This window comes from Xenopus tropicalis, chromosome 1 (genome assembly GCF_000004195.4).
Source record: "Xenopus tropicalis strain Nigerian chromosome 1, UCB_Xtro_10.0, whole genome shotgun sequence".
Lineage (NCBI taxonomy): Eukaryota > Metazoa > Chordata > Amphibia > Anura > Pipidae > Xenopus > Xenopus tropicalis.
This window is the reverse complement of record NC_030677.2, coordinates 102,713,812-102,723,802: the sequence shown is the minus strand read 5'-3', so window position 1 is coordinate 102,723,802 and position 9,991 is coordinate 102,713,812.

Below are 9,991 nucleotides of genomic sequence, written 5' to 3'. Positions count from 1 at the left end.
CTTTTCAAAGAGTGATGGACCGAATTCTAAAGCCCCATGGTCGTTATGCTGCTGCCTACCTTGACGATATAGTCATTCATAGCACAGATTGGGAATCCCACCTAGCAAAAGTTCAGGCTGTGGTGGACTCAATTAGAAATGCTGGTTTAACTGCCAATCCCGCAAAATGTACTATTGGGCTTGAAGAGGCCAAATACTTGGGGTTCTCAATAGGAAGGGGACTAGTTAAACCACAAGTCACAAAGGTGGAATCTATTCAAAATTGGCCAAGGCCTTCCACCAAGAAACAAGTCAGGACATTTCTGGGCTTAAAGTGATACTGACACCAGAAATTAAACCTTTTTTATAACATTGTCATAACATTGCCTTTGCATGCTATTTATAATTTTGCCATAAAAGTATTTGTCCAAGCTTTTACATTCCCTATCTGATCCCCCATGTTCCTCTATGAGGGGGCTGCCATATTTGTCCAGCAGAGGGCCGTTAGCATTAGAAGCTGTAACTGTCAGGCTGAGAAGGGACAGTCAGGTTGGCAAAACAGTCAGGTTTTGGGATTTCAAGTAACAATTACTTACAAAAGCAAACCTATCAGCAAAAAATAATCAACATGACCTATAGGCAACTTTTTATGTAGATTCATATTTTAAAAAGTAGTTTTTTCGTGTCAGTATCACTTTAACTAGCTACTACAGAAGGTTCATACCTGACTTTGCTACTATTGCCAGCCCTTTAACTGACCTTACTAAAGCAAAAGCCCCTGTAGTGGTACGGTGGTCAACAGAAGCTGAAGAAGCTTTTGTCAAATTAAAAGAAGCCCTCTGTGCCCATCCAGTTTTGGTGGCACCTGATTTTAGGAAGGGATTTATTGTGCAAACAGATGCCTCAGATGTCGGCTTAGGAGCTGTTCTGTCACAGGAGATTAATGGTGAGGAGCACCCAGTTTACTACTTGAGTAGGAAACTTAATTCCCAGGAGAGGAATTATTCAATTGTAGAAAAAGAATGTTTAGCCATAAAATGGGCTCTAGAATCCCTAAGATATTATCTCTTGGGTAGACAGTTCAGGCTCATTACAGACCATGCCCCGCTTACTTGGATGAGCCAAAACAAAGAGAAAAATGCAAGGGTTACTAGGTGGTTCCTGAGTTTGCAACCCTTCAGTTTCACTGTGGAACACAGGGCTGGAATTAAACAAGGCAATGCTGATGGGCTCTCAAGGTTATATTCCTTAATGTCCATGGTCGCTCACCCCTCTAGGGCAGAGCTGGGTGGGGGGATGTGTAATAAAATGGCTGGGTTAGTTGTAGATGGACGATATGTTTCTCCCAGGGTTTTGCATAGTTGGTACCCTGGAACATGGAATAATTAATCACAAACCCAGCCCTTTAATACAGACCTTAGCAGCAAGGTGATTGCTGCAGCTGAGAGCCTTTTAAAAAGACTCCAGTGGGGGGAGGGAGAGTCTCTTCCCCACTACACAGGTAGCAGGAGCTGCGCTGCATGGGAAAGGTACTTCTGATTTCTGATTTTGTTTGCTTCTATTAAGTTGGAGTTGGAAAAGCCACCCAACTGTAGTTAGGCTGCCAATTGTGTTTAGCCAGCGCTCTGGTGCAAGGGTTTATTTTCCTGTTTCTTATTTTGTGTTTGTTACTGAAGTTTTGTAACAAAATAAACTGCTGGCACTTGCCTTTAAGAGAGCAACCTCTGTGACTGCTATGTTTACCCTAAAAGACTGTGGGAAGCGGCCCTAAGACACTGAACCAGATTCCCCCTGTAGGTTCAAGTGTCACAATATATATATATATATATATATATATATATATATATATATATATGGCAGAAAGTGAGGTGCGTTGTTCACTCTTATAGTGCAATCTGTGCACAAGTAATGGCAGTGACATCTTTGGAGGGGCCTGGCACAGAGCTATCCCTACTCAGACCCCCAGCCGCCTACTACCCACCCCCCCACTACCCGCCAGCACCTCCCACCCACCGTGTCCCCCCTTCCTGGCCACAGGTAGGAAAGTATCAGGGGGGTGGGATTTCTTCACTGCTATATGGCCCCCACAACCTTTATAGTTACAGCACCAGGTATTGGATCCATTATTTGGAAATCTGCTCTCCAGAAAGCTCCAAATTACTGGTAGGGCAACTCCTATATTGGCAACTCCATTTTAATCAAACAATTCCATTTTTTTAAACAGATTTCCTTTTTCTCTGTAGCTATAAAATAGCTGTATACTGAACTTGATACAAACTAAGATGCAATGAATTCTTACTGGAGGCAAAACAATCCAGAAAAAAATGAAGGAAAGACCCCTAATGCAAAAGACACCTGGTCCCAAGCATTCTGGATAACAGGTCCTTTATCTCTTGGTACATAACCTGATCAAGGTATCTTTGGAAATGATATTAAAGGGGATGTAAACCCTGCTGCACTGTTCAACCAAACTTTGTTTTGGGATTACAAATCCCGGGATAATGTATCATATATAATGAAGGGTGAGGCATGCTAGGAGCTGTAGTCCAGCAACATCAGGGTTGTATTCATAAAGCAATATTACACAATAACATTTTTACTAAACCTTTTCCCAGATCTCCACAGCCATTCCTTTACCCCCATGACTGATTCCTGTGTCATTTAATGAAGGGAAAAAATTACATAATGCCCATTCCCACACCTTGTGTCTCAACCCTTTCTCCTTGTAGATTGTAAGCGCTTTTGGGCAGGGCTCTCTTCACCTCTTGTATCGGTTACTGATTGCCTTATATGTTACTGGCTCTTTATAAATAAATGTTAATGTAATAATTATCTCTATTTGTAACATACCAGTAAGATTCCTGACACAGTGCTGGGAATCAGCTCCCTATAGATTCTCTCAGGTCCCTGTCTGTGTTTCAAATGAGAGGGGGGCGTGTCCTAATGATCCCTGACAGAAGCACAGGAAGTGGAACAGATGGGCGGGACTAGTAGGGTTTTTGGGAAATTTCTCAATAAATTAGTCACCTGTATTTGTATGGCCATGCTGAGCTGTAACAGAGCATTGGATGTGGCCAGAAACCTCCCAGATTTCAGTCCTGGTGCAGAGGCCGAGGTCTCTGAATCTGCCCGAATGGCCAAAGGAAAGAGCAACCTGAAGGCGGCAAAGGCTCTCCAAGGATGTAGCTCAGTGGCTCTTACACTTTTTCTCAGGGGAACAGAATTATGTTGCAGAATCAGCTTTCAGACCCAAAACTCTTTTATTGCAGAAAATAAAATATCATTACTTAGGGGGATCATGGAAACCCAAAGTGCAATAGCATGAAACCCATATTTGGATCCTGGCCCATACCATAAGCATCCCTGAGATACACGCATGGGTACAATGATTGGCAAACATTGGGAAATCCTTCCAAAAAGCACTCCCCTATATTCAGGCATCTGAGTTCCCAACCTTAATGTTGCACTACATGGGCAAAACCAACTGTCACAGCATCATGGGTAAACAAACAACCCAAATAAACGTTTTGGGATCAAGGTTGACTGGTATATATATCAAGTGCTCCAATGTCATTAATGGCAAAATGTGTCCATTTGGGTACAAAGTGCAACTGTGGTAAAAATGTGCAGTTGTATATGTTGACATGTTCAATGACAGTGTTACATGTATAACAATCGCTTGCACATTTCAGCTGTACCCATTAATGGTAACTAAGGCCTTGAAAGTGGTTTTTTAAAATGTACTTTGCCTTCAACAACTGGTTGTTGCTGCAGTGAGCAGGAGTGCGCTGTCACGAGGCCCCTGCAGCGCTCACAGTGTAAACAAACGTCACATGACCTCACAACTGCATCATAGGAGAACCAACTGCCCCCAAAGAAATCGTCAGTTGGTACCAACTGCGCTAGAGAGACACAAGCTGGAGGAGGATGGGCTTGTTTTTCTCATCGCCGAGTTGCTCCTCTGAGCAGATTTCAACAACATATTCACCTGATTTTTCTTCTTGAAAAGCGTTCTGTGGCTTGTCAGACTGATGGGGATCCTGGTGTGACTCAGCCAGCTACTGAGCAGCTGTCGGTTGTGGATCCATATTGGGAGGTGCTGGACCCCAAACCTGATATCCAAGTCCTATTTGACGAGTTTAATACGAGATTCTTTCGTGGACTGTTGCCGCCAATTGACCTTAAATGGAGTAACAGGTTATGCATGTAAGTCAGGAACTAATGGGGTTTGTTGTTAATAGACCTTGGGGGACAATCTGTGTCACTGTCACTGCTATACAGCTTCCCCCCAACTTCCCCAGCCTGGTAAGGTGCACAGGAGGGAGAGATCTGTATGTGCAGAGCCGATAGTTCTCTGTTAAAAGAGACACATAGGATAAGTGACTGCCCCCTAAACTTGTAGGCAATAATGAATACTATATGGTGCTGGTTTCACTCTGGGCTAAAGGTTTAAACTTTATTGGAGCTCCCCATAGATCTTAAGTTAACTTAGAGTATAACTGGCACATCTTGTTTTTCACACAATATGTCCTCTTAAATGCACAGATGCCCCGTTCCATGTATTTAACTGTCATTATCTGCCTTCTCCATAGCAAACCTACTAACAAGGATACAACAGGTACCCACATACTGGCTGTACAGGGCAGGGGCTGGAACAAGACAAGTACAGTATCATATAAATAGAGTTTATTCAGCACAGACACTTCTCAATTCTGCACTATTTTTTTCCAGCACTGCGGGAATTTGCATCCAAGATAATATAAGTGGAAAATGCAGAATTCGCCTGAACAAACCTCTCCTTGATTTACGACCAAGGAAAAATACAGTGGAAGTAAGTCTTCTCTTTGTCTGTTTTTCTTGTGTATTTTTGTAGTAAATGAAAAAACCCAAACTGGCCAAGTGCTGGTGCTGCTGGGAAACTATGTTGGTCCGTTAGGGACATAGCATGGACTGCACCAATATCCCCTAGAGAGCAGATATAGTCTAATAGTCTATACTGTATCTAAACTAAACAAATGGCTCCCTGGCAGTTAGCTCTAATACAGCATTGGTTTGTGCCCCCATTAAAACCATTAGGAAGGCTGCATATGGCCCGCAGGCCTCTAGTTGGGCAGCCCTGGCCTAGGTGATGTATCAGGGGGAATCAGATGTGTGCATGTAATATCTATGAAAAGACATGGGTTTTCATGCAAAGATGTGATGCATTTTCTATACATGAAGGCAGAACAAGTAACATTGGGGCTGTTTCTCACCCTACAGACGCTCCTGCATGAAATGATCCACTACTACCAGCGAGTCAGAGGAACAAGTGATATAGATCATGGCCCAATATTTCATTTTCACATGGAGCGAATCAATAGAGAAAGTGGCGCAAATATTACGGTAAGTAGTTCCGTATATGTACAGTATATACATACACACACTTATACATTACACTGTATAGTACCATTAATTTCTATTAATATTTTATTCATTATTCTTATTAATGTGCCGGCTTCCATGATATTTCTGTTGTTATTTTATAGGTCTATCATGATTTTGATCGAGAATACGAGTCACTGAAGCGCCACTGGTGGAAATGCAATGGTCCCTGTCAACAAGTAGTGAAGCGGCTTGCGGACAGGACTCCGGGCTCCAAGGCGCACAAGCGCAAATGCGGAGGAGAATTTATAAAGGTCCGAGAACCAAAGAGAATGAGAACTGACCTATAAAAGAAGGCAATGTGGGAGGCTATTGCTACGGGCAGAACTGAAATGAACCCCCAATGGGCCAAGAAAATGCCAATGAGCAGCCATAAGATTAGCATTGCCTACGTTATATAAGGCACGGGCACAGCGGCAGCAAGAGAAACAAACCGTACTGCTGAACTGGCCAGTAGAAGGGGTACAAGTTGGATACTGGGACTGTTCCAATGGATACAGAAATCACACAAAGAGTCACACAGAGCCACATCAAGGAACAGACACAACTGAATGGAATCCCTGATGCCCTTTCATACAAGTCATGTGCCAGTTGAAGCGCTGCTGCTGGAAATACAATGGGCCCTGGGCACAAGTAGCGGGCAGGCCTGCTCAAATACAAACAAGAGGAACGGAGTAGGAAATGTTATAAATATCCAGGAACCTCACAGGAGACCTTCAAACAAGAGACTTGAGAGTTGACCTACAGAAAGACACAGAGACTTTCCCAACTGGGAAGGGAAAGAAGAGGACATGAAGATCCAGAAGATGGCTCCTATATGAACTCTTGCCTGTGGGGGGTTTAGTTCCCCTTTAATGTAAAAAAATATGTTACAATTTTGTATATTCTATTGTGCAATGTTTAACATTAAATAAAAAAATCATACTAAAGAAATGTGTGTACTGATTTCATGTTTCAGGAAACTTTAACAGGTTGACTAGTTGGGTTTATCCAGTACTAATCTACAGATACACATACTCCCCAGTTACCTACACACAGAACCAGGCAAATAATGGAGTCTCAGGGCCAGAGCTAGAGGAGGGGGGCCCACACCTGGGAGGATGATAAATAAACCAGAGAGAGATCCACTAACTCCCAGCATCCCCTGTGGGGACTTGAAGCCCAATGACAGCAGGAGGGCTGCAAGCTGGAAATCTGACAGGAACATTTAAATACTTAATGTCTTCCCCCTCAGGGGCCACTTTAAATCTAGGGCCCCAGCCTTCACCCACTGATAAATTCTTTGGCCCTTCCTTGGGCCCCTGCCGTTACCACTAATTGCTGCCTTACAGCCACAGGGGCCCCGCCTTTAGCCACTGCCGGACGCTTGCGTTTCTGCCAGGGCCCCGGCTATACACCCTGAGGGAAATCTCAGGCACCTCCAGGGGCCCCTGCTTGTACCCAGTGTGGGACTGGATTCCCTAAGGCCCAGCAGAGACTCAAGGGCCCCCATTCCAGCAGCAACACCCTGCCCCAAACCATTTTATTTACTATAACTCTCTCTGTCTTACCCCTTCCCCTACTCCCCTCCCACCCAACTGTTTCCATCAGCCAGAGACTTAGGGGTTTCCCACAGGAATTTGCCGCTTCCTCCCAAACCCACATTTGTAGCTCTCCGCCTTCCCATTCCCCAAATATGAGCCCCTCTATCCCCCTTCTTTCCACCAACCATTCTGCTCTTATTGTGCGCCATTTACTTTAGCTTCCCCCTCTCCTCTCCATGCTTTTCCCTCTGTACTTCTGCACCCGCCCACAAGTTGCCCAGATGCCAGCCCCGCCCCTTGCCAGCGCACACCTCAACAGGGGGCGGGACCGACTGGGACACGCCCCCAAGCCCTGCCGCCTTGCACTACGGACGCACAGCGGGGCCCACCGGGATAAGGTACCGTACAGCCAGCCAGGGCCGCCATCAGAAATCACGGGGCCCCTCATAATAAAGTTTTCTGGGCCCCCCCTCCTCCCACACCCCAATGGCCCCTCCCCCAGTGGCCCCTCCCATCAATACAAAGGACATAAAACTTTGGTAGCCAGGGCCCCCTAAAACATTGGTGTCCAGGAGTTACATTTTGCATTGGTGCCAGGGCAGGTACCCCCTAAATCATTGCTATCCAGCCCAGGGCCCCCTAAAACTTTGGTAGCCAGTGCCCCCCTAAAAAGCCCCCCCAAAGCATCCTCCAGCTTCCCCCAGGCCCCCCAAAGCATCCTCCAGCTTCCCCCAGGCCCCCCCACAAGGCATTCTCTAGCTTCCCCCAGGGCCCCCCCCCCACAAAGCATTCTCCAGCTTCCCCCAGGGCCCCCCCACAAAGCATTCTCCAGCTTCCCCCAGGGTCCCCCCACAAAGCATTCTCCAGCTTCCCCTAGGCCCCCACCCCAAAGCATTCTCCAGCTTCCAACAGGGCCCCCCCACAAAGCATTCTCCAACTTCTCCTAGGCCCCCACCCCAAAGCATTCTCCAGCTTCCCCCAGGGCCCCCCCAAAACATTCTCCAGCTTCCAACAGGGCCCCCCCACAATGCATTCTCCAGCTTCCCCCAGGGCCCCCCCCAAAAACATTCTCCAGCTTCCAACAGGGCCCCCCCACAACGCATTCTCCAGCTTCCCCCAGGGACCCCCCACAAAACATTCTCCAGCTTCCAACAGGGCCCCCCCACAATGCATTCTCCAGCTTACCCCAAGCCCCCCCCTAAACATTCTCCACCTTCCAACAGGGCCCCCCCACAACGCATTCTCCAGCTTCCCCCAGGACCACCCCACAAAGCATTCTCCAGCTTCCCCTAGGCCCCCAACCCAAAGCATTCTCTAGCTTCCCCCAGGGCCTGCCTGCCTGCTACCATGGTGTCCTCCGATATGTTCCGCAGCTCCCAGCTACTTCGGCGCTTTTATAAGGTTGCGCCCCGTGCGTGTGATGTCAGTGCGCCGAAGTATCGGCACATAGCGGAGGACACCGCCAGAGCCGAGGAAGAGAGGGCCCGGACTTGATTAAAGCTAAAAACGTCCGGGCCCGGGACAATTGTACCCTCTGTGCCCCCCTGATGGCGGCCCTGCCCCTGTCAGGTGCACTACAAGCAGGAAACAGAGGATGAGCTTCACCTGAGTTTAGTGTCACGCCGCGCATGCGCGCAGGGGTGGTGGTGCGCCATGTAGGTGCAGGGGCAAGGTAGCCGACCGGGTTGCCTAGGGCGCCCGGTCGGCTCGGCCCGCCCTGTTCCCCCGCCCCCATTTGCTCATCTACAAACATGTTGTGCCGAGTCTGAAAGAGTGCGGAGACCCGGATGAAGTGGTCATGTGCTCAACCAAATACTAAAAAAAAAAAAAAAAAGGCTGGATTTGGCCCGAATCACGAACCGAATCCTGGATTCGTTGCATCCCTATTTCTAATATAGTTAGTTAGGCAAAAATGTAATCTATAAAGGCTGGAGTGGACAGATGTATAACATAATAGCCAGAACACTACTTTCAGCTTTCAGCTCTCTAACCTCTTAGTTAGTCAGTGACTTTAGGGGGGCCACATGGGACATAACTATTCACTTAGTTTGGTACGCAGGTCAGATTCAAAAGCAAACTAATTGAAAAAGTATGTCCCATATGGCCCCCTCAAGTCACTGATTGGTTACTGACTCCTAACAGATTAGAGAGCTGAAAATGAGGAAGTAGTGTTTTGGCTGTTATGTTAGACATCTGCCCACTCCAGCCTTTATAGAGTACATTTCTGCCTAACTAACTATATTATTTTGCGCAGTCTATCTATTTTACCCAGTTTCATTTTTACACGGAACTGTTCCTTTAGGGTAAAAAAAGGAAAAGGGCAAAATGGAGTGTAGAAATTAATAAATTAAACAGTAAAAAAATACAAAAATCTGTGCTTATTTGTTTCAATACACAGTAGAGATGATGCCCCAAAGAGTTATTACAATCTAAGCATTTACAACACTTTTTATATACATGAGGAAAACCATTCAATCAAGCAAAGGACAGTCCCAGTCGATTAGGTCAATGTTAGCTGTTTCAAGGCTAATATCCGATGGGGAGATTAGTCGCCTGCAACTAATGCGCACGGGCATTAATGTGAATCACTGGTTTTAAAGGCATACTCATTGCCTGAAGTTTCCTTGTAAAGGACATAGTGATGTGTATACCTTCTCAACAGCACATTTATGCCAGTGGGAAGGCATTTTGGGGAGATCAGTCAGCAGTAGCAGAGATTTATCGTGGGCGACTAATCTCTCCAAGATTTAAGCTGGCCATACACCATCGGTCGCACGAAACATCGTCAGATCCGCCACACACCATCAGGGCTGAAACAGCAGATAAAGAGGTAGAAACAATAGGATTTCTACCTCCTTCTGCCGATTCAGCCCTGACGGCAGATTTTGGTCAGGCGCCTTCTATGGCGCCCAATCAAAATTTTCTAACCTGGCCGATCGGCGAGTCGACCGATATCACCAGCTTCCTGCGATATCGGTCGACTCGCCGACATGCCATACACGCACCGAATATCGGACGAAACAAGGTTTCGTACGATAGTATCGGTGCGTGTATGGCCAGCTTTAACC